This window comes from Schistocerca serialis, chromosome 2 (assembly GCF_023864345.2).
Source record: "Schistocerca serialis cubense isolate TAMUIC-IGC-003099 chromosome 2, iqSchSeri2.2, whole genome shotgun sequence".
NCBI lineage: Eukaryota > Metazoa > Arthropoda > Insecta > Orthoptera > Acrididae > Schistocerca > Schistocerca serialis.
This window is the reverse complement of record NC_064639.1, coordinates 475,196,073-475,222,664: the sequence shown is the minus strand read 5'-3', so window position 1 is coordinate 475,222,664 and position 26,592 is coordinate 475,196,073. Positions and strand designations below refer to the sequence as shown.

General features: G+C 42.6%; 1 long non-coding RNA gene across 1 annotated transcript; it reads right to left on the bottom strand.

Moving 5' to 3' along the window:
- Nucleotides 1–12,570: 12,570 nt before the first annotated feature.
- Nucleotides 12,571–25,367, bottom strand: LOC126457395 (uncharacterized). Its single transcript, XR_007585465.1, has 3 exons — nt 25,313–25,367; nt 21,828–21,957; nt 12,571–15,743 (listed from the first exon to the last, which is right to left on the bottom strand). It is a non-coding gene; the product is annotated as an uncharacterized LOC126457395 (long non-coding RNA).
- Nucleotides 25,368–26,592: the final 1,225 nt, after the last annotated feature.

Sequence of the window (26,592 nt, the reverse complement as noted above, 5' to 3'; positions counted from 1 at the left end):
GCGTCTGTGGAGAGGTCTATCTGCGAAGCATACAACGGTTTCCACCGTCGCACCTTGGCTAAAGACCTGTCGGAGAGTCCCAAAATATTCTTGTCCTGAGTACAGTCTCTAAGCGGATCTAAGGCTACCATCCAGTCGCTCGCTGACCAGTCTGGTTTCGCAGTAAAAGGAAGGCCAAACTTTCAAATTCCACGTTGAAGTAATTGTTCACGCAGGAGAATCGTACAAACGTACCGTCGTTTGACCATCGCACAGTCCCGTGTGGATGACATAGTGCCGGCCGCTGTAGCCGAGCGGTTCTAGGCGCTTCAGTCCGGAACCGCGCTGCTGCTACGGTCGCAGGTTCAAATCCTGCCTCGGGCATGGATGTGTGTGATGTCCTTAGGTTAGTTAGGTTTAAGTAGTTCTAAGTTCTAGTGGACTGATACCTCAGAAGTTAAGTCCCCTAGTGCTTAGAGCCATTTGATGACATAGTAATAAACATCCCCGCGTAGATAAACAACTGGAGGAGTTGAAAACAAATAAATCGCGAGGTCTGTATAGAATCCCAATTCGGTTTTACAAAGGATACTCTACGGCATTGGCCCCTTACTTAGTTGGCATTTATAGCGAATCTCTCGACCAGAGCAAAGAACCAAGCGATTGGAAGAAAGCACAGATGACTTCTGTATATAAGAAGAAAATAGAACGGACCGCAAAATTACAGACTAATATCCATAACAACGGTTTGCTGCAGAGTTCTGGAGCCTCTTCTGAGTTGGAGTATAATAAATTTCCTAAAGCCCGAAAAGCTCATGTCCACGAATCAGCACGGCTTTAGAAATCATCGCTCGTGTGAAACCCAGCTTTCTCTTTTCTCACATGATACACTGGGAACTATGGATGAAGGGCAACAGGCAGATTCCGTATTTCTAGATTTACGGAAAGCGTTTGACGCCACTGCAGATAGTTAACAAGGCACGAGTGTACGGAATAGCCTGCCAGATATGCGAAGTGCTCAGAAGACTTCTCAAGTAATAGTACCCTGTATGCTGTCTTCGACGGCAAGCATTCATCTGTGACAAGGCTATCGTCAGGAGAGGCCCAGAGAAGTGTGATAGGACCGTTACTATTTTCTACGTACATGAATGATCTAGCACACAGGGTGGCCAGCAACCTGCGGTTGTTCGCTGAAAGTGCTGTGGTGTACAATAAGGTGTCGAAGATAAACGACTGTAGGTTGATGCAGGATGACTTAGACAAAATTTCTAATTGGAATGATGAATGACAGCTAGTTCTTAATGTGGAAAAATATAAGTTAATGCGGATGAGTACGAAAAACAAACCATTAACGTTCGGGTACAGCGTTAGCAGTGACCTGCTCGACACAGTCACGTGGTTTAAATATCTGGGTGTAACGTTGCGAAGCGATATGAGACGGAATGAGCATGTGAGGATTGTGGTAGGGCATGCTAATGGTCGACTTCAGTCTATAGGGAGAATTTTAGGAAAGAGTGGCTCACGTGTAGAAGAGACCGCATGTAGGACATCAGAGCGACCTATTCTTGAGTACTGCTCGCGTGTTTGGGATCCGCACCCGGTCGGATTGAGAGAAGACATCGAAGCAATTCAGAGACGAGCTGCTAGATTTGTTACCGTAGGTTCGATCAGCATGCAAATGTTTACGGATATGCTTGGCGAGCTCAAGTGGCAATCCCTGGAGGGGATTTGAAGCTGACTGCCAAACGATGCTACTACCGCCAACATACATTACACGAAAGGATCACGAAAATAAGATACGAAAAAGGCGGCCTCGCACGGCGGCATGTAGACAGTCATTTGTCCCTCCCTCAATCTGCGAGTGGAACAGGAAAGGAAACTACTAACTGTTGTGAAGGGTAACCTCCGCCACGCACTGTACGGTGGCTTGCGGAATATGTATGTAGATGTGGATAAGATTTTTGGCTCTTATTCAGAACAAACGGGGTTCAAATACGCGTCCAGCCATGCAGGTTTTGGTTTCCTGAGATTTTCTTAAGTCGTTTTTCAAGATGGCGCAGCTGATTTCTCCACCCATTCTTGTCCAGTCTGAACTTTCGCTCTAGTGACGTCGACGCCGGTGTGTCCTTCAACCACAGTCTATTATTGCTACACTCAGAGGTCACTGTAGAAACAGTTCATAAAATTCTGTCATTTGATAAATTACAGAGCATTGCTGAAAGTTGTGCTTCGCACACTGCAGCATACGCACAAACAGAAATCTTCCGTATATCCCTGTGATTTACTAACAACTTTGGAAGTCTTTTAAAGGGTACTCTGGACTAATGTTAGATCAATACGAGTTTCCGCTTAGGTGGAGAGGAGTTCGGCCTGGGTGTTGTGCAGATGTTGGGCTTAATTTAGCATTTAATTTACTAAACATGAAAATACTTATGGATAACAGAAGAGTAATGCAACTGCGAAAAAACAGTGTACCTTTCCATCGCCCATAAAGATCTTTAAGCAGGACCGAAAAGAATCAGTACAGTAAAATAACTTCCTTGCAATAAAACAGAATGAAAAGCCAACCTTTGTCCTAGGATACATAAGCGGAAAATAACATTAACAATTTACCATGCATGACCCATGGCCATACAAAGCAATTATAACGAATATAACTTCTGCAATGAAATGTAAGATGCCAACACCATAATTAGGATGAGTTCCAAACTACATAACTACACATTAGGCTAGTACTACCACCGTCATCACATAGCTATCACAACACGCTGTTCACAAGCTCTACCAAACTACCTATGTATGTACCCCAATAAGTCCATGCACAATAACACATACAGCTGATCATTCACATTGAACAATTAACAAGGTAGATTTGTAACACACATTGTGTCATCAAATTAATTACCATTACGGTAGTAAAACCACTTTCAGCCTAGTTCAATAAATTACGCTCACAGTAAGTAATTTAACAATTTCGTCTGCTCTTGACCACAGCGCACACTCTTGCGCACCCTGCGTGACACTAAATAATAATCGCACAGTCACTACAAAACGGAAATCCCTATGTCGTCGATGAGTCTGGTCAAAAGGTCGTTTTTTTCCTTAGTGTCAGAGCTTGCTTGAAAGTTGAATGTTTACAACACTTTTCCAGCATCAAACCACAAATTATGTTCAGCTGCTTACTCTTGAAATAAACTATTACTTTATTTCATCATGACCTGCTTCTTATTGTCATATAGCCACTTGCAAGTGAAACACGTCACTTTTGTATCAAATAATTTTACGCAGATAGCTATTTATGTAGAATAGTTACGAATGAGAAGCCGTACATATTATTGTTACACACTTGAGTATTAACCGCTTTCTCGATCATCATCTCGAATGGTGTAATTAACTATTGATGACTGATGTGCGTAACAACATCTGCTTTTGATACATGTGTGATGCATGGGCCAAAGGCCTTGCCTCAGCCCTAACTCCGGTTCCCGTCAGATCACAGAAGTTATGCGCCGTCGGGCTGGGGTGGGTGACCGTCCACTCTGTTGAGCACTGTAGGCAAGCGGGGTGCACTCAGTCCTTGTGAGGCAAACTGAGGAACCACTTGATTGGGAAGTAGCGGCTGCGGTCACGAAAATTGACAACGGCCGGGAGAGAGGGTGCCGGCAACATGCCAATTCCAATCCGCATCCAGTGATGCTTATCGGTCGACACGACAGTCGGTCGTATACCTTGGGCCTTCAAGAGTCCTGCTCGGACGGATATGATCCCTGGCGCGACACTTGTTCCGCCTGATGACGCTCATCTGTGTGAAATTAGCTAGTCGTGGGGGAGTAAAGTAATGTAATTTTCCAAGATTCAACAGTTGGAGTGCAAATACAGTTTTAACCTTTGCGAAAATTCGTAACAGCTATAGAACACAGGATTTATCAGTTGGAATTTGATCAAGAAGTTACCTGTAAGTCAAACCTACAAATATTCTGGACTGTGTTATTCTGCACATTAAACAATCTTATACACCATAACTGTACACCGTAAAATCTTTGAATTGTCTGATGTGTACTAGACTGTAAATCGCGAAATACATGAATAATCTACGAATTCTAGAACTTATAGAACTTGTACTGTTGTATGTTTTACGCTGAAGAGCCAAAGAAACTGGTACATGTGCCTAGTATCATGTAGGGCCCCCGTGAGCACGCAGAAGTGCCGCAACACGACGTGACATGGACTCGACTAATTCCGAAGTAGTGCTGGAGGGAACTGGCACCATGAATCCAGCAGGGTCCATAAATCCTAAAAGTACGAGGTGGTGGAGATCTCTTCTGACCAGCATTTTGCAAGGCATCGGAGATACGCTCAATAATGTTCATGTCTGGGGATTTTTGTGGCCAGCGGAAGTGTTTAAACTCAGAAGTGTTTTCCTGGAACCACTGCGTAGCAATTATGGACGTGTGGGGTGTCGCATTGTCCTGATGAAATTGCCCAAGTCAGTCGGAATGCACAATGGACATGAATGGATGCCGGTGATCAGACAGAATGGTTACGTACATTTCACCTGTCACAGTCGTATCTAGACGTATCATGAGTCCCATATCACTCCAACTGCACACGCCCCACAGCATTACAGAGTCCCCTCCTGAGGTGCAGGGTCCATGGAATCATGAGGTTGTCTCCATACCCATAGACACCCATCCGCTCGATACAATTTGAAACGAGGCTCATTCGACCAGGTAACATGTTTCCAGTCATCAACAGTCCTGTGAGCGTTGGCGGGCCCAGGAGATGCATAAATCTTTGTGTCGTGCAGTCATCAAAGGTACACGAGTGGCCCTTAGGCTACGAAAGCCCATATCGATGATGTTTCGTTGAATGGTTCGAACGCTGACACTTATTGATGGCCTAGCATTGAAATCTGCAGCAATTTGCGGAAGGATTGCACTTCTGTCACGTTGAACTATTCTCTTTAATCGTCGTTGGTCCCGTTCTTGCAGGATCCGGCGGCAGCGATGTCGGAGATTTGAGGTTGGATCACTGATATTCACGGTACACTCGTGAAATGGTCGTACGGGTAAATCCTCACTTCATCGCTGGCACAGAGAAGCTGTGTCCCATCGCTCGTGAGCCGACTATAACATCAAGTTCAAACTCATTTAAATCTTGATAACCTGCCATCGTAGCAGCAGTAACCAGTCTAACAACTGCGCCAGACACTTGTCGTCTTATATAGCCGTTGCGGCATGTAACGCCGTTTTCTGCCTGTTTACATATCTCTATATTTGAATACGCATGCCTATACGAGTTTCTTTGACGCTTCCGTGTAGTCATGTTACGGGCTAGCCAGTTCTGACAAAAGAGTTGCATGTGCGGGCAGCTAGCTGTAGTATGGGTTGTCCAGTGCCGCGGCGAGTGCAGAGTGAGGAATGCTTACTCAACAAGAACAATCTTTATTACTTCGACGAGGGCGGCCTAAGAGCCGGTCGTGTCCAGTAGAGAGCAAGAGATGTCCCATGCGGAATACTGAGGCAGCACAGAGCAGCATCTGGCCACGACGGCGCCCTTGCTGACCCACTAGTTCCACAGCGCGACAAGTCCAGAGGACTGCGTCTGCTGCTTGCGGCCCAAGGTGGCTGGCAGAAACGTGCAGGCGTGACCCTCGAGTTTAACTTAGGACCTCCGGGGGCCGGCTAGTGTGTCAGGCGATAGATACCCCTGAGTGGCTTCAATTCCGTGTGTTCGATTCGAATACCAGAAACGTTACGTCTAGCTGACAGCCGCTAGATCAGTGGCTTCGAGAGGTTGTAATAGTTAGCTGTGCATCTTATCAATTACTAGCGTTCGAATGAGCACATCGAAGAGATGCTGCTACCGGCTGTGCTGGGAACATTTATATTCCCTGTGGCTGGGTGTGATATGAAAAAACTAAGCTCTCTTCATAAACTCAGCAGTGGAAGTTTCAAGTCGTTGCAACACCATGCAGTAACTCGCATTGCAGAGTGCTGTCGCAACGCCCAGCTGAGAATTATGTTTGTGACCGGTCCGTACATTCCTTGCCTGGTGTCAGGGTCTGCCTGAATCACAGATCATAACAGTTAGCTTAATTTAGGTGCGTAAAACCCTAATTACATGTTATAACGTCAGATTTCTTTATATACTTTGCAAGAATTGTCAAAATTTTTATTGTTTGCAGTCTAGTAGTAAGCCTTTTAGTCTCCAAATCTATTAAGAACTGTCAACCATCATTTCAAATTAGTTAATAATTTTATTGTTTTCGGCGATATTCATTAGTTTTAGCTACATAAATGTCGTTTAATACGTTTAAAACTGTCTTTTCACAGTGGTAAATACGGGAAATTTGTGGTGAAACGGGCAGCGTTCAGGGCAGTCGCAGATGTTAACTCTTGTGACTTACCGCAGCGGCTAATGATCTGGATAATAGGGAAAATGCGGATGTTGTTTGTAATACTCCGTGCATCATATACGAGGGTAAAATAAATAAATACCTGCAGTCAATTTTTATAATTTATTACAACAAGAGTATACAGTTCGTACTGATATCTTTTTCGATAGAGTTACCCTGCTTTTCAATGCATTTGGCCCACCGTTCCGCAAGCATTCCAATGACATCTGAAAGAAAAAAAAAGATTCTGGTTACGCAGTAATCCACGTTTGCACCGCTACCTTCATCTGTTGATAGTAGGTCAATCAAAGGCCTCTTAAAACGTCTTTAAGTGGACGAAACAGATGGCGGTCCGACGGGGTGGTATCAGGACTGTAAGCGGGATGCTCCAAAAGCTCGAAACGCAGCGTCTGAAGGGTTTCGGCGGTGTGGGTGGCGGAGGCACGATGTCGTGCAACGAAAGGACGCCTTCCGACAGTGTTACGCATGATTTCGTACGCAGAAACATAAATAATTTTCAGATGGTTTGAAACGTCACGAACAGTCACTCGTCTGTTATTCTGAACCACGCCACGGACTTGTTCAATGTTGGCATCAGTTGTGGTTGTAGCTGCTCGTCCCGCTCCTTCCTCACTCTCGTTTGACAAATTTTCAGTTGTTCAGTCCAATGAAAAACAGTTCGCCGCGACGATACATTGTGCCAGTATTGTACCGAAATTCATCTACGGATTTCCGCTCCTGCCTCGTACCTTCAGGCTGCAAAAAACGGACTGCGGACGCTGTTCTTATATGGTGAAAACTGAGAGTAACGCGGCCATTTTTATGTCGTAGCAGCATTAAAGATGTGTTTTTGTAATTCCGTACTGTCACATGGTTACGTAAGAATGCTTCGAACACTTTTCGTTGGAATTAGCATTATCTACAGGAGGACAAGATTGACGTGCTATTTATTTGCCGCGTATGGCCATCTGCGCACCAGATGTGACTATGTCTTATCTTAACAGTACGTAAGGAAAGAACAAGATTGCTAGGATTAGGAAAAGCTTCCCATATCGTGTAGTCCGATTCTAATTACGGAATAATTTTAAATGAAAATTCCAATTTTGATGAGCGTTATCACTTGCTAATCAAACAGCATAGCCACCGAACTTCTCAGAACATGATGAATATAAATAAACTGCTAAAATTAGTGCACTACAACCATGAAATTAGTTCAATGGTACTACGGAGAGTTAGAACGAGACTGTCCGGTCTATTGCTAATGTGTTATACGGAAAAATGTTACACATATTTTCGTTACCACTGACTGAAACTTTTCTCCATTTCTTGTGGCCACATCGTGAGTAGGGGTGGTTGTGAATGTGCTGCGTTGTGACAGTGGTATGGAGGAACAGAAAATACGTTTTGTAGAGACCTCCGCAATTCATGCTTTTAATAGAGGTCTGAAAGTCTTGCGTGTGATGTAATGACACCGACTGCTGTGCTCTGGTAGTCAAATTTCAACAATAATCCGTAATGTAATTGCGGCTCAAAACGGCTCTGAGCACTATGGGACTCAACTGCTGAGGTCATTAGTCCCCTAGAACTTAGAACTAGTTAAATCTAACTAACCTAAGGACATCACAAACATCCATGCCCGAGGCAGGATTCGAACCTGCGACCGTAGCGGTCTTGCGGTTCCAGACTGCAGCGCCTTTAACCGCACGGCCACTTCGGCCGGCTAATGTAATTGCGTAACTACCTGTCTATGTTCTGTAATGTCAAACGATATTAATAATAGTAACAATAATAATAATAATAATAATAATAACAGTCTCATTCCCAGTGAAAACAGTAGCACACTGTTGAATCGTTAACTTTGTGTGTGCTTCTGAGAGTGATATTGGTCGATTAAAGCAACAACGGTGCGCTTCAGATGGCCTAGCTCTTTCCATTGACGTGTTTAACAGCATACAGTTTCTTTAGTTCTCTGCTCACTTTTGCATTCTGATCAGTAATTTTTCCTCCTCTAGTTCGACGACAGCAGTTTGCGCAAGGTTAGATAACGAAATTTCCTAGGCTCTAAGAAGTATTGCAGAACGCACTGACGCTCAGGTCTATCAGGTTCGGTACACGTCTCTCGCATTGACGTGGAGATATCGACCAGGAAACAAAACGTTAGGAAAGGTGGTTTGCGCAAAATGGGACGTCGGGCACTCGTCAGGATACTAGAATCGTATCCGGACGAAGCAGTCTTCCGTAACTCGTTCCCATCATCCTGGACGATTTCTTCAACAATTCCCTCTCCTATTCTCGTCTAAGCGAACGTGGCTTGCACCTCGAAAATGAAAATCAACCTTACTACCTTCCTCTGAAATAAACTGGTGAAACAGCCGTGCCATAACGTTTGACTTTCCCTGCTCAACTGACATTTTTCAGTGACACGGCCAGTGATCTCAATACTAAGAAAACCTTAACTAGTGGGGAGCCCATACGCCATAAGGGAATTATAGCTGTTGATGTATTTGTCAGTTTTGTGAACTTCTTTGTCTTGAATTATTAAGCATGTGGGAAATGTGAAATATTTTCAGGTTTCCTTACCTCCACCTAGAAGGTACCACGAAAGAACGCGACTGAAAATGGAAATACTAGTACAAGTTTTGAGGTCACCGCTGCTGCATCTCGATCGATACGAAGGCAATTGCAATCTCTGTGAGGCGCGACAACGCACAGTTAATAAGAATGTCCGACCTCAACAACAAGGACTGGTTGCTTGTTCTGAGTGCGCGCCAGCACTTCAGCATCTAAGGTGGAATCTTCAGATTCAGATGTGCTCGATAACGAACACAAGGTCGGAGGAAGCATCCGACAAAAATTAGAGTATTGTTCTGAATTTTACAATCTCGTGTCGGAGGAATATTGAACAGTAATTTGTAATTTCATGAAAATTGAAGTTTTATTCGAATACCATAGCGTGGTTTCGTTACTATAAATAATACCTTTCGACAAAGGTTATAATAATGGAATTCCAGTCTACTGTGCATAACGAACTTCACTCAACCAATCATTAAGTAATACTAATAATCTAATACTCCGTCACCGAGCGAGGTGGCGCAGTGGTTAGACACTGGACTCGCATTCGGGAGGACGACGGTTCAATCCCGCGTCCGGCCATCCTGATTTAGGTTTTCCGTGATTTCCCTAAATCACTCCAGGCAAATGCTGGAATGGTTCCTCTGAAAGGGCACGGCCGACTTCCTTCCCCATCCTTCCCTAATCCGATGAGACCGATGACCACGCTGTCTGGTCTCCTTCCCCAAACAACCAACCAACCAACCAATACTCCGTCATCAAAAGAGAGAAAAAGTTATAAGCGAGCAACGAGAAAAACCTAACAGGGATGAACTGATATTAATAATTTTGTGAGGCTCAAAACAATTTTGTATCTTCGCCGCCTTAAACGTCAATGTCTTTCTCATTCACTTGTGCTCCATCAGCTCACTTCGACACGTGCTCATCACCCGCCACACCAGCCGGCCACAATGGCAACTTGAACGGTATAGCTGAGTATGCAATAGATCGTTTTAAAGCATTAGCTCACCTGGTAATTGTTTCATTGACAATCATTTAAAAAAAAATATTGCGTACGTAATACACTTCATCACTGTGATTCCTTTTTGGGCTCTACTAGACCACGGGATATAGAGCGAAGTCAATTTAGAATTTTGTTGGCCAAATTATCTTCAATTTTTTAAACGGGCATTTGTTCGACCTCAGACGAAATGGAACCACTCGTCTTGGATTTTTCTTCCCTGTCAAATATTCAGTCGCGAATTTTCCGCCAGTTACGGTCTTCTGTATTCCTGGTTCTATTTTATCTGCTTCTTTCAGATGTTGTTTTACTGCTGCTATCCAATTTACTGCCTCTATTTTAGTTTTTACTGATCGTTTCGTACAGTTCTACGACTAGCCGAATTTGAAAGTTTAAAATCTTCTTGTTATGTGGAAATGAGATATCGACATTTCAATATGGTCTGCTTGGAATTCCGATAAATTTTTATTTTGTGCCTCCGTTTCTTTTTTTGTGAAGACTAGTTCTTAAGATCAGTTCGGATAGATTTTCTGATTTTTCCGTGTTTCAGTAAGTGCGCATTCAAGTCACCTATTAGATTTTTCACAGGAACTGCTACAATTTTGAAGATTATATGTTCATTTAATTTTTCAGTACTTGTTTTGTTATCTTGGTTGATCGGTAAAAGTGCCCTAATTAATGCGTATTTTCTAACTGAAAATTTCAAATAAAATGTCATTAATCTGTTGCTCAGAGGATTTACCTCGGTTGTGGATACGAGAATCGTGAAATTGCAAATGGTGTGTGCTTTTAAGGATTCTGTTGTCTGTCTTGCTTTTGAACAGTCTATAATTTCCAGATTCATGGTGTTCGATATCAAAATGTTTCTTGCGTGACTAGAATTTCAATTTTTTGCTCTTTTAGTGTGTCCCCTAAGGCGCTGAGTTACGTTGGCGTTAAGAGGGAGCTATGTAGCTCATGCCAAAGAAAGGGTTGGTTTTGGGATATACTGTCTCAGCCTAGTATCCTGAGAATCCAACAGGCAAGGTGCGCCACTGCTGAAGAAAGGTTTTTTGCCCCCTGTGGTAATTTTGTGATTGCTAAAACACTTCAGCAAAGAAGTAAAAATTGTGTGGTTGAATGTGCAAAATATTCAGCTGTTAGCACTGAATGGCTTGAGTTCCAGAATTTAAATTGTGGCCGCACCTGAGGTGAACGAACGCCGACCACTGTGTTGTTTGTTATAGGTCAGATTCATAGTGAATTTTGTGGAATTGGATGCCTCTATCGCCACAGAAATGGAAATACCGTGTGGTTAGGGCCTCTCGTTGGGTAGACCGTTCGCCTGGTGCAAGTCTTTCGAGTTGCCGCCACTTCGACGACTTAAGTGGCTATGGGGATGAAATGATGATGATAAGGACAACACAACACCCAGTCCCTGAGCGCAGAAAATCTTCGACCCAGCAGGGAATCAAACCCGGGCCGTTAAGTATGACATTCCGTCGTGCTGACCACTCAGCTACCAGGGGCGTACACTATCGCCACACTGAGATACAACTCTCTTCTTCTCTTCACCTTCGCTACCTACGGGATCCAACACAATATACGGTTATCACAAACAGAGAGTAACATGAAAATTAATTATTAGATAGTTGTACAGGTTCAGTGCACAACAGCTGTTTATCTCTGGTAATGTATTGCTTGACTAATTGCATAGCCCTGTAGATTCTTCTTCAGCGTGGTATTTCCATTGTTAGCGGTAAGGCATCATACTAGAGAGTACATATTTTACTTGCTAATATCATCTCACACCTAGTACAGCTTCAGCACGGGTGAGTATGTTTTACTCTATATGGTTTTTTAACAGGACAGCCAGTGGCATTGATAAGTTACGAACGGCATCCATGCGGATTTGCAAATCTCCTGAATTACATCGACTACTGGGTGGCGATAACTGACCCGTATGAATAAAAAAAGTATATCCACTTCATTTTATAGTTAATGCAAGTGTATCCTATTACTTAACGGTTGTATACAACGTAACTTTGATTACCATAACCGTAATTCTTCTTATAGGAAACAGACACGACCAGCGCCTGGTTGTACGGAGCTCCCACAGCTACTCCGTATGAAGTGTTGCCTATCGAGATAGGCGGTTAATGCAGCTTCGTAACTGCTTCTTTTCATACCATTCGAGGCCATAAATCTAAATACGTGAGAGAGGATGCACTTCACTTTTCTGTGGCTGGATCCTTAATCATCACTAAGAAGGTGATTTACTCCACGCAAGACTGTTAACTAATAGAATTACGCTTAGCGGAATCATTATTGAAGTAGCTACTCTAGGACACTAAATCTGTCCTGTAGAAGATCGTAGTTTGTCCTAGGATCGTTGTTTGCTGTATCTGTATTTCTTCAGTTATAAGTCAGTGTTTCAGTTTTTACAAACATTTTTCAGTATCATCAAATCTTTTCATGTAGAATTCACACCTTAAATTTTTAATGATAAAAATCTCTCAGATAAACAAATTGTATACAAATAAAAATTATGAATTTTCATTGGCAGTCGGATTTGCTTAGAACATTTTCTCTTTTTTTTTTTTTTTTACAGTCATGGTCCTTGAAAAATAAACCTTAGAATGGATAAAACATATATACTCCTACTTAAAGCATGCAACTTCATGAGGTTAGAGTTCAGATGTGAGCAGTACGGTAAATTATAAGAAGAATATTTTTTACCTCGTAGCTAACATATAAAAATGCTTTGTAAACCGTTAGATGTATAAAAACCAACCGCTTAATACGAAGGTTGTCCAGAAAGTAAGTTCCGATCGGTCGCGAAATGGAAACCACAGTGAAAATCAGAAACGTTTTATTTGCAACAGTTGGGTACACCTTTCACCTACTTCTCTACATAGTCGTCCCGCCAACTTCGAGTTTTGTCGTAGTGTTGTATCAGCTTTCGAATATCTTCGTCATAGGAAGCAGCCACTTGTGCTTTCGGCCAGTTATCTTCACTGGTCTACAGCTCACTGTCTGTGGAAAAATTTTGTCTTCATAGCCAGCTGTTCTTGTGAGCAGAGATGAGACTCAGGGGGAGCCATTTACGGACTGTATTGTGGGTGATCAAACACTTCTCATCGGAAACGCTGCGGGAGCATCTTCATTGCCCCTGCAGTGTGCGGCCGAGAATTGGCATGAATAAGGAACTGCTCGACAGTTGTGTTATGTGGGCTGCATGACACAGGCGAAACCTCTAACCAGGCCCTCATACTTGGCGGGAAACGCTATTCCCTATGCATCTTCACGTGTTCACCGTTCACTCAAAACGCGACAAGATCGACGGACATACTACAGACACTGCCCAACACATCTGCGCAAAGCTTTACCGGATTTTCCCAGTGGTTTCGATTTCGCGACCGATCGGAACTTACTTTCTGGACAACCCTCGTTAATAAGATGAATCCATCTTCGGTAGAAACTCCAGTAAAAATGCGTTTGCAAAAGACAAATAAAAGTTATTCTTACCTTCGAGAAAGCAACAGTCACTCGTAAATATAAAAAAAATCACTAGATCTACTGAAAAATTAGAGACTGTTCCCCGTGATGAACTGAAGAGCTGTCTTATTGAAAGGCTATATCATAGAACATCCATTTGTATAATGAAACATCTGCTAGCAAGCCATACTTTTATGTAGGAAGTAGAAAAGTTGTTTGTGAATAAGTAATCTGATTACTTCTTTCCCACAAGTTTAGACTCATATGGCATTATACAGCTAATTGCATCGACTAGGAAACGAAGCGAATAGACGAGTGTAAAACTACTTTTCCATGCAATGAAGCAGGTGCTAGAATGATAACCATTAAATTATAGACGGTATAATTTTTTCAATCACAAACATTAAGCTGATACTCTGAATTTTTGAACTATCTACCTGTTACAGATGTCTGAACGTAGGTAACGTGTCTTGATGAAGCAAACATCAGCACTTCTGCTTGAAATGTCGTTTTATACGGGAGCCCTTCCCCGCTTTCCACTCTAAACTATAGTCGAGTGTCATTACGAAATAACAGGAAACTGAGCCGCATCCGCGGCTACATCTATTCCTGTGTTGAGGAAACTCGACGTAGCGTTGCTTTGCTTCTTCTTCCTTGTCGCCCCGAGTGGTGGTGCCCAGGAAAACTCCGCAAGGGATTGAAGCACTCGCGCAGCTCAGACGTGACCGGATGGGTCTTGGCTGTTTCAATGGGACCGCGTGTAGTGCAGAGGCTTGTACCTCAAAGCCTTGATGATTGCTCATCGAGTCGGCACGGTTGATGTTTACTTCGCGGACCGAGCCTTCGCCCAATAGGAATTTGCAACTTTACCCTGCTTGTGCACTATTAGGCCGTATTCTGGAGTTGGACTACGGGTGTGTTCCAGCTGCCGTGGCTGATGAACATGGACTCTCTGTGCTTTCACTTCGAAGTGCCGCTTGTTATAACGACATTAAACTGATTCGGGTCCTTCAACTGACCGTATTTGCCCGATGGCTTTGTATGGATCATAATCCTAGTGACAAAATTCTCTCTGAAGCAAATTCTCATTTGTTTGTAAGAGGGGATCAGGTCGGCCTAAGTCAAGCCGTTGCTACACTGTCTAATTTGTATACCCGAGGCTCTTCACTTGTTTGGGATTTCGTTGCTCGTAAAAGCTGTTACTATCCCCTCAGCCTGCATTACGGACGTATACATCGTTGTAAATCCATTACCTGCTATGATTATGGATATAAAGACATATTAATTCCCTTTGACTGCTTCACAGTCCTGTGTGTAAAGCTTTAAATTTTTAGTACTAATTTCCCAACTACTGATTAATATTATTTGGTGCAAACGTTTGCTTCACAGACGTATGTACGTTATTAGACATGCCACCTTTTTCTGATGAACATCTCAGAATCTGTTCGAGCAAATTATGATAATTTTTTTGGATATTTATCAGAAAATAGTTGTTTTCAGACTTGGTCTTTGTGAAAACATATCACTTGATTTTGTAATTTAAAAAGAATTATCGGCCTCTGAAATAAATCAATAAATAATTTTACTTCTAACATTACTTTATTTTCTCTTAGCAGCTAACTTCTCCCATATCATAGCTCTCTACTAGTTTAGAAATGTTGAATAAGTTCGTAACTTACAGTCTGCAATACATGCTGCAGAGTGTAAGTGATGCCAGGTACCGTACAGCATAGCTGCAGTACCAGTACAGACACTGTAAATTACACTGATATGAAGTTCGCGTTTAAGTTAAAATGTGAAGAAAAGGACAGATGTTGGTTATTCCTAATTGCTGAATATTAGTTAGAGCCAAAGTCGACAGTTGGAAGAAGTACTGGCGTACACAGCATTGCTTCCTAGTTTTTACACACTTCGACAGATAGCAAAAATGATAAGAAAGTAGAAGCTGAGATACTGATACAGATGTCGCTGGTTCGAGAATCGGAGTGGAAAGCTAATCGTTATTGGGACAGACACAGAGTAAAAATATGGAAAAGAAAATACAAGCCCATTTTGAATTTACAACAATAGATCGACATCATAAAAAGCTGGATATGAAGTTGTTCTGTGGAAACTCTGCGAGGGACCTAGAGAGAATGACGAAAATCATTGTTCGCGTGAGGACAGACATCAGAATCGATGCGAGAACCGAAAACCAGAGAACTTGGGTTTCTCGTCGGAGGGCTCGTCGTACGTCTTGCGCAGCTCTAGGCGAGTGCGGCCGTCTTTGCTGGTGTGTATCGTGCGGACCACACCAGCGTCGTCACTGCGGTTAACTACCTGAAAAACCGGCAAGCACAAAAGATTACGACATGGGATGGGCGCTTATTTAGTTATCATTTGGACCAACTTGTTACAACAAAGAAACACTTATTACAGTTCCAGTACGTATTAAGTTTGAAATACATAAAGAGCAATAACATAACTACATAATTATATAATAACAACAGACAAAATATCAACTCTTTCACTGCGAACTACTCTGAGCGGCCACGTGGCATGTGCGTCTAATTTTCAAGTGGTGTGTACATATACGACTATAAGCGGTCTATCGTTGTTACTGACAAAAAAAGACGTACACAGCAATATTATGGTGTTAAATTGTTTATTTAATTTTAATCTTCATAGAGGACTACTTATTTTCTTCTAAAAGTGACTTTATTAGGAGAAAAAAAAAGACATACATTATTACATTAGTAAAACGTCAAAGTGTGGTATCTTTTTGATTTCAAAAATTCAAACATAAATGTGCGTTACATTTGATACAAATGTATCTTGTGTCACTTTGGTTTTCATGTTTTACACATACAATACACCTTCTCTGGGTGGTCTTGGACATTTCTGAGATTAGCGAGATAAAGTGGCGCCCAATTACAGGGTAAAGAAATATCACCATCGGCCGATCACCCTCTGCAACGGCCCTTTGTTTTCGGTCGGTGATCAATGTCTAGGGCCTCGTTGATGAGTTTCTGCCTAAAGTCAAATACTCAAATGTTTCTTCCCGTTTCAGTTCCATATAATGCATGCGCATTCAGGAGAGACGGATACACCAAAGGAAAAAAATCCTTTTTTATGCTATTCTACAGTTTTTCGTACACATTCCACTGAAATTAGCATCATGTCGCTCCTGTTGACGGCCTCCATATTTTCAGTGTAGCTTACCACGCATTCCGTTTTTCTTTTTGTTTCATTTATGCTTTTTTCTTTTTGTTTCATTTGTGCTTCTATAAATTTTGGCAGCCGCTATAATTTTACTTTTAGGAAGAGCTGATAGAATCCTCACTTCCCACTTTTACTGCCTGTTGACATTAACTTAACCTCACCTGTATATATATATATATATATATATATATATATATATATATATATCATGTCTTTATGGTTTTTCCTTACAGTTCCACAAGCATTAGCCACCCTTCCATAAAGATCAGAGAATAACGCTGGGCTAGTTCACTAATTGTCAACATACAGTGTATGATCTTTTCCAAAGTAGCGTTCTAGTGATATTAACGTGATGTCTCTAATGGGTGACAAATATTTTGTTCGATACATTTATGTATCCAGTGACGGTTGTCAGCCTCTCGTCTGGCAATCTACCACACTATTCGGACTGTTGAACTTCTCACCAGTGACCGAGCGACGTGACGAGCAGAGCTTAATATATGACCCTCGCATTCGACACCATTCCCAATTGGGTCCTTCAAGTTTTCCTACACCCAAGATGTCACTAAGTTAATTAAAACCACAGCTTTGTAGGTTCTTTGAAAATAACATGGACGATATTTTTACCTATTCTTTCCCTGTCCGGGCTTCTTTCCTGATTCCAAAGACCCTACTGCCAGTGGGACATTAAACCCTAACCATCCTTCCCTTACTTCGTCTCTAGAAGACCATGATCAGGGTGAAGTGAACAAATATGGAAACATCTTTCTTAGAGCGCAGTCACTTTCCAGCGATTCTTAGATGTATTCCCGCAAGCATGCCTTAGCAAAAATACACTCCTGGAAATTGAAATAAGAACACCGTGAATTCATTGTCCCAGGAAGGGGAAACTTTATTGACACATTCCTGGGGTCAGATACATCACATGATCACACTGACAGAACCACAGGCACATAGACACAGGCAACAGAGCATGCACAATGTCGCCACTAGTACAGTGTATATCCACCTTTCGCAGCAATGCAGGCTGCTATTCTCCCATGGAGACGATCGTAGAGATGCTGGATGTAGTCCTGTGGAACGGCTTGCCATGCCATTTCCACCTGGCGCCTCAGTTGGACCAGCGTTCGTGCTGGACGTGCAGACCGCGTGAGACGCCGCTTCATCCAGTCCCAAACATGCTCAATGGGGGACAGATCCGGAGATCTTGCTGGCCAGGGTAGTTGTCTTACACCTTCTAGAGCACGTTGGGTGGCACTGGATACATGCGGACGTGCATTGTCCTGTTGGAACAGCAAGTTCCCTTGCCGGTCTAGGAATGGTAGAACGATGGTTTCGATGACGATTTGGATGTACCGTGCACTATTCAGTGTCCCCTCGACGATCACCAGTGGTGTACGGCCAGTGTAGGAGATCGCTCCCCACACCATGATGCCGGGTGTTGGCCCTGTGTGCCTCGGTCGTATGCAGTCCGGATTGTGGCGCTCACCTGCACGGCGCCAAACACGCATACGACCATCATTGGCACCAAGGCAGAAGCGACTCTCATCGCTGAAGACGACACGTCTCCATTCGTCCCTCCATTCACGCCTGTCGCGACACCACTGGAGGCGGGCTGCACGATGTTGGGGCGTGAGCGGAAGACGGCCTAACGGTGTGCGGGACCGTAGCCCAGCTTCATGGAGACGGTTGCGAATGGTCCTCGCCGATACCCCAGGAGCAACAGTGTCCCTAATTTGCTGGGAAGTGGCGGTGCGGTCCCCTACGGCACTGCGTAGGATCCTACGGTCTTGGCGTGCATCCGTGCGTCGCTGCGGTCCGGTCCCAGGTCGACGGGCACGTGCACCTTCCGCCGACCACTGGCGACAACATCGATGTACTGTGGAGACCTCACGCCCCACGTGTTGAGCAATTCGGCGGTACGTCCACCCGGCCTCCCGCATGCCCACTATACGCCCTCGCTCAAAGTCCGTCAACTGCACATACGGTTCACGTCCACGCTGTCGCGGCATGCTACCAGTGTTAAAGACTGCGATGGAGCTCCGTATGCCACGACAAACTGGCTGACACTGACGGCGGCGGTGCACAAATGCTGCGCAGCTAGCGCCATTCGACGGCCAACACCGCGGTTCCTGGTGTGTCCGCTGTGCCGTGCGTGTGATCATTGCTTGTACAGCCCTCTCGCAGTGTCCGGAGCAAGTATGGTGGGTCTGACACACCGGTGTCAATGTGTTCTTTTTTCCATTTCCAGGAGTGTATATACAGAATAGCGTGTAGGCAACCATCGAAATCTTAGAGGGGTAATAATACCAAAAAAAGAAAACGAATACGACACATATTGTAAACTTAGATTGGGATTAATCGTGGAAAAAACATACTAAAAATTATTCTCATAATGACATTAATCTAAATTTTTGTCTGTGACGATCTAATTGGACTCAAATGAAATATAAATAGATTGAACATAAAATTGGTACAAGATCTAGTCATCACAGATTATGTTCGTCAGTAGCTTGCCGACTGTTAAAGCTTCTGGCTGAAAATTGCTTCTTGACACTAGAACAATACCTATCACACGTACGAATGTACGACATCTATCTAAGATGGGCCATAAGTATTTAGGTGAAAATCTGTCTTCCATCTGTATTGTCTTTTTCCTTTACTGCAACACACCTACCGCACGTTTCGCTGCAGCGCTGAACACCAATGGTGCGCCTCGTTTGGTGTGAGAGACTCCAACAATCGTAGAAGCAGCTGGAGACGTGGCAAGAGCAGGTGATATAACAGGATTAAGAATAACTAAGCTTAACGACCCTTGCGCGATACATGATAGTAATTTACCAGTCACCCGTTTAACAGTGGACGCTGGGAACGATGTTACTATAGTGACTTGATTCTTATTAGCGAGGCACATCAATTGCCCGATTAGAAATACATATTGCAGGAAAATCGTTAATCAGCTGTCACTCATTATATGGAAGCAAAACGTAAAGGAAAATACCCAAAATCGGACCAGCTGGTAATATTTACTTTATAGTGCTATGCACCATTTACATTTTACTCTTATAAAATATAATTAAAATTTATTGCAAAAAAATCTTTCAAAAAACTTACACCTATTAAAATATAGGCGAAAAGCGGAGCCCTTGAAAAATAGTCAAAATAATATCAACCAACTTACACACAGTACTAAATCAGCGAAAACATAATCTAGTTTCAATACACAAACCTAACAATTACAGGTTTTGGTTTTAAAAACAAGATACAGAAAGTATAAAAAAATACTGAAATGTGTATCAGAATTAAATTCTTTAGCGACAAAAATTGGACACGTGTACTTCCTTTCCTGCTCCGCCACAATCTACATAGTTCCATAGCAAGCACATGACCCACACGTCCCAAAGTTCCCCTTTAGAATCCACCAAACATTCCTGCCACAAAACGTAATCCAACATAAACTTTTGGTAAGGAAACGTCCGCGAGAAGCTGCAGTTCATATGTTGCAGAGGACAAGCTGCTTTTATCTTCAGTGCTCGATTCTTCTACATTTTCTCAAAACTTTGACCTATCTTCACGAGTTCTTTTCTTTTTCTTGAAGGCACTACTGCTGATTCACAACATCAGCCTCTATTGTTTTGCGTGCTTTGTGTTCAGCTTCCTTGGCTTTTATACCATTTTTAGTTCTCACCAAATGGGCTGCATAGTGTTTAGATGTAATGGCAGTAGAACTGCTGGGTTTTCGTCCCCTATATGAGATTCTGTTTTTGATTTTTGGAATGGGAATAATATCACATGGTCTTATTTTAGAAGATAAAGAACCTCGAGGATCCTCAAGTGTAGCTGATGTCAGAGGAGCACCCAGATTAGCCGAGGATGTTAATGACTGATTTGGGTCGAACTTTGCAGTATGCATGAATCTTATTTTCCAGAGATTTTAATCCTTAGGCAGCCGCTGTGTGTGATCTGCAGTGGGTGCTGGTGTAGTCCTGGGAAGTTTTACAAGTCTTGCTGGGCAACTCCATAGCATGGAGAGTCCTCCTGGATGAATTATGCTCTAAAACAAATAGAAGGACGCACCACGAAAGAATGATTATAGTTACAGAAAAATTGGATTATTTATTGAAGAGAAAGAGCTTCACAATTTAAGCAAGTCAATAACGCGTTGGTGCACCCCTGACCCACATACAAGCACTTATTCGGCTTGAAATTGGTTGACAGAGTTGTTGGATGTCCTCCTGAAGGATGTCGAGTCAAATTCTGTCCAACTGGCGCGTTTAATCGTCAAAATCCCGAGCTGTTTGGAGGGCCCTGCCTGTAATGTTCCAAACGTTCTCATTTCGAGAGAGATCCGGTACGCTTGCTGCCCAAGGTAGAGTTTGACGAGCGGAAGAAATTCTCGCCGTGTGTGGACTGGCATTATCTTGCTGGAATGCGCCCGGGGTGGCTTGCCTCGAAGTGCAACACACAGGGGCGTAGAGTATCGTCGAGTTACTTCTTTGGTGTAAGGGTGTTGCGGATGACAACCAAAGGGATCCTGCTATAAAATAACACGACTCCTGTCGGGCCGTATGGCGGGCGACAGTCAGGTTGTATTCCACTGCTTTCTCGGGCGTCTCCGGACAAGTCTTCGGCCTGAAATCTCACTGACTGGATTATAAATATCTTCAGTGATGAATACCGTTTCGAAATGAGCCGCAATGACCGGCGGAAACGCGTGTCGAGACGCCCTCGACAGCGGTAAGATACCATTCTAATAATTCCTTCGTGGAGCGTCTATTTTTTTTCTTGTCTTCGAACGTATAACGAAGTTGTGTATGTCACCAGAGGAGAGATAACATTCGCGATGAGTGCCACTTCCGACATTCTCCCGGTATTCCAGTATATCTTGTAGCCGTGTCATGTATTACAAGTTGGCACGGTACACATTTTGTATTTCATCGTTGAGCTTCATGTTGATCTTGAATATTCCTTATAGACAGTGTAGTGTTTTAGAATTATGAGCAACAGCAGTCTGAACTATCTAAACTTTTTTTCCCTGGAAAGGTTTAAAGGTAGCTCAGTTATTGGAGTCCCATATCAGAATACACAAACTACAAAGAAAAAGTTCGAACGTGTCCTTACGATGAAAGTGAATCAATCTTTAGAGGATATGTGGGCAGATAGTATGACGTGCGATGATGAACACAGAGTAGCCACACTTACCGCAGTGACGTTAGGCCTCGCGTGCTGAGGATCCCGCTGTGCACCAGCCAGGCAAGCTGCAAGCCAAGTCACCAACAACATCACGGACAGCTTCATCTTCTGCTCAGGAAGCGTTTCTATCTTCTCTGCACTGAACAGAAGGAAAACAGAAGTCAGCCATTAAAACGGCCCGTTATCACAATCCATCGGAATTTCTAAAACCACAGGGGGAAGCCGTAAGCAAATGACTACTCAAGTTGCTATGTAGCAGCTATGAGACTGGAGACATACCACCATACTTTCGGAAAAATATTATTCACAAAAGCCCGAAAATAGGAAGGGCAGATAAATGTGAGAACTACCGCACAATCAGTATAACGACTCACACATCCAAATTACTGTCAAGAATAATATACTGATGAATGGAAGACAAAATTGAGGATCTGATAGATGATGATTAGTTTGGCATCTGTGCAGTTGTGCGTGATAATGAAAGCAATACTTAATTATAATCAATACACCTTCATAGGATTTGTTGACCTAGAAAAAGCGTTCTAACGTGTAAAACGATGCAAGATCTTTGCAATTCTCATAAAAATAGGAGTAAGCTGTAGGAAAAGACGAGTAATATACATTACTAGCGAACCTGGCAAGGCTTCGCAATTGCTATATATATCTGACAATAGCCGAGCGGAGTGGCCGCGTAGTTTGAGGCACCATGTTACGGTTTGCGCGAGCGTCCTCGCTCAGGCATGGGTGTACGTGTTGTTCTTAGCATAAGTTAGTTTAAGTAGTGCGTAAATCTCGGGACCAATGACCTCAGCGGTTTAGTCCCTTAGGTATTCAAACACATTTGAACATTTGTCTGACAATAGGATATAAGACCCAATGTCCATCGCTTCCGCCTTCATCTCTTTGTCCGTCACGTCCTCCTTGTCGTCTCGCTATCCATCACCTACTGCCCTTCTCTCATTCCATCTCCTCCCCCCCTCTCCCTGTCCATCTTCTCCTTCCCCCTCTCTACGTCCTTTTCTTTCCGCCCCTTCCCTGTACATCTCTATTCCCCTTACCGGTGATCCCGTGCTTTTTTTTATTGCTATTGCAAACAAAACTTTGATTGGGAATCGAAGTCATGGCATTTTCACAGTCAGATTTAATAGGACACCTGTACATCGCTGTTTAAAAAAAATGTGTAACTTATGTCCGTCTGAATGTTTATTAGAGTATCGTGTCACAATTTCAAATAAATTGCTCAAGAACTTTTTGGGATTATTGCTAACAACGTTCCTTTGTTACTACATTTCTATACGATATATATTAAAATGACGTAGCCTATGTGCGTACAAACGTTTTTTACAGTGTAGTGTACGACTTTTAATAAAACGGTTCACAAAAAATTTTGCTGACAGTGCTTCACCTTTATATATTATGTATGTATTTACATATTATACCTATTAAAATATGTAGACTTATCCGTCAGAATATTTATTACAGCATCATGTGAAAATTTTAAATAAACTGGTCAAGAAGTTTGCGATATTTTTGGTAACAAAGTCAAACAACACCTTGTCTTTTCATGGTAGTGTAGAAACTATGTACATGTAAAACATGTGGCCCATGTCAATCCGGACGTTTATTAGAGTATCGTGTAAAAATTCTAAGTGAAACAGTCTAGATTTTTTGTAACAGAGATATATAACGTGTGGAAGACCAAGAACGGAGAGCTCAGAATAAAGATAGTGTGAGAGAGGGATGCAGTCTTCCGCCACGACTGTTCAGTCTAATCGAAGAAACAGCCACGTAAATAGAAGAAAGGGTCGAGAGCGGACATTCAAATTATGATGAAAGGATATCAGTGATAAGACTGAATGATGATACTGCGATCTTCAGTGAAAGCCATGAAGAACTGCAGGACCTCTTGAATGGAACGGTCTAATGAGCACAGCGCACTATGGATTGAGAGCAAACCGAGCAAAAACGAAAGGAATGAAAAGTAGCAGAAATGAGCACAGCGACAATTTAACATTAACATTGGTGACCAGGAAGTTAACGAAATTAATGAAATCATGACGCACGATGCAAGGAGGGCATAAAAAGCAGACTACCAGCTCATGCAAACCCGGAGTACCTGACCAAATGACTTCTACTAGTATCAAACATCGGCATTAATTTGAAGACGATTTTTTTTGCAATGTTAATTTGGAGCACAGAATTGTATAGCTGTGAATCATAGACTGTGGAAAAACCGGAAAAGTTTGAGATGTGATGGTATAAAAGGACGTTGAAAATTATGTGGACTGAAAAGGAAGATGACTCTCCACAGAATCGTCTAGGAAAGGAACATATGGAAAATACTGTAAAGAAGAAGGTACAGGATGACAGGGCGCATGTTAAGACATCAGGGAATAACCTTCATGATAACAGAGGGAGCTGCAGAGGGAGAAAACTATAGGGTAAGGCAGAAACTGGAATACATCCAGCTAATAGTTAAGAACGTAGGGTGCAACTGATTCTCTGAGGTGAAGAGGTTGGCACAACAGAGAAATTCGTGGCTGGCAGAATTACACCCGTCAGAAAATTAATGGCTAAAAAAATAAATAAATAAAATAAAGTGAAAGTTGGATTCGACCAGCTGTTCATCAGCAAACCTATCTACACTGCTGCGTCTCGCTGGTAATGTTCAACTAACGTTGCTGGAACAAAAAACAAGAGGCAGAACCGAGCAGTAATGAACGCAAGCTAGATTGCGAGGAGTAAATTTGACATTATTGTTATCAACAGCAAGTACCGTCGGTGGAAACAAGTTTATTTCCAAACAAGACACACAGCGCATGCTGTCAACATTTGCACTACTGTGAAGATATTTTCAATACAGAGCAGTTCAAAGTTAAACGGGGATAAGATTCCTACGAAACTCATCGAGAAACCACGGGTCCCTCGTGCCAAAATACTCTGGAAGTATACCTGAAGAACCTCCGAAATTTCTTCTGTGGAGTTCAGACAACGAAAGTTCAAGCTATTGTAAAACACGATGGTATATTTTCAGGGCTTTAGCTGAGTTGGCGATTCCATTTTGTGCTCAATCTTTCTACGTCTTCCTTAACCGTACCGACCAGTAGTTTTATGTGTGATCGTCGCCCAGATTCCAACTACTCTGTAAGTGCAAACAAGACCACTGTCATCAGAAAACGGAGAGCACCAGTAAGACAGTTGGTGACATAGTGCGCTAAGAGAATCCTAAACTAGGCTATACGCCATAAAATATTCCTACAGTCAACTACGCAAAGCGCTGATCGAAAAAAGAGGTTTCAATAAACGAGAAAATTATTTACAGTGAAACAAAACTAGAATGCTCATTACCTGAAAAGTCGCTCATTCTTAATCTGCTATATGACTGTAATGGAACTGAACCGTTGTATTACAGATTACCACCGGTACAACAAACTAAACTACTATGTAGTTGGTTAGACTGTCGTAGCTTTAGCGTGATACCTGTTCGTGCTTACCGCTTGTTGCCTTCGTGAAATGCTAGAGGATTCACGCTCAAAGTCTGCTTGAACAATGCGACGATCAGAGACAAAACAAGAGCATATATATACACGCGTCTCAAGGTTTGCTTACCGATTCACGTGTGCTGGGGCTTCCCCAACGACAGAACCAAGGTCATTGTGCAAGAAGCATTAGTCAAGAGACGACTATTGAGCATACAATAGTTACAATGATACAACTAGCACACTTGCGTGACGGTTAATGCAATGTTTGTAGCCATCTTACCTCTGTTATAGCATGTCAGTTTTTCGTAGTTAAAATCTACCGCTCTAAGCCATGTAACAATACCAGCTTACCAAAGTCGCACGTTTCGTGACTAACAATGATTAGAGACCTGGAAAGCGTGAAGTAATGTTTTCAGAGCCTACAGGGTGTCTAAAGGCTTTACTTTCCTGAGGGCTATGGTGGCGAACTAAAACTGTAATCATTGTCACCCTAAGATGGACGTAAGTGGCCAAAATGTATCGTTACTGATCAGTAAATATTTTAAAAACCTTTTCGGAGTGTTTTGTTGCTTTAACATAATCAATATCCTCCAAAATCTGCTTTACATGTCCTAGTCTTCATCTGATCTTATAAATAGTTTCCTATATTGGTCCTTCCAGAGTCAATTATTCTGTAAGCACTAACAGATTTCTACTAACCTATTCCTCCCCCTTTATTTCGCATATAGTTGTACCCGTCGACGATGTAAATTTAGTTTTTGCTTTGGATTTTGTATTTACTGAAGATTATCGGATGCACTGACATTTTACTCCCATTTGTCTCAATATTTCGAATACGTCATACCCTCACAAGCTTTTTCTAGGTACAAAATTTGCAAGAAGCTATCCAGATTTTTCTTTAGAGTGCCCTATGTTAATAAGGTACAAATTTAGTATCGCTTGTCTACTAATTTTTCATTTTCTGCAACCGATTTGATCTTCGTCCATTCCTATCTTCTTTCTGTTTTCGTATTACTCGTGTAAGGAGTGTACGGCGGTAAGATATGTGATCAACCGTCCAATAGTTTTGACACTTCTTTGCTCGTGCTTTGCCCAAAGACTTGAAATCTGATGGCTGGGCTTCTGTTCCATGGACTTTTGATGTTAGATCAAGGAACGTGCCTACACCTCAGTGACGTCGAAGGCATATCATCCACTCCTACTATTTTCTTTGAGGACAGATCTCTCATCCTTCCGTTATATTCCGACCGCATTACTGGATCATTTATCTCTTACACATCAACTTTCTCCTC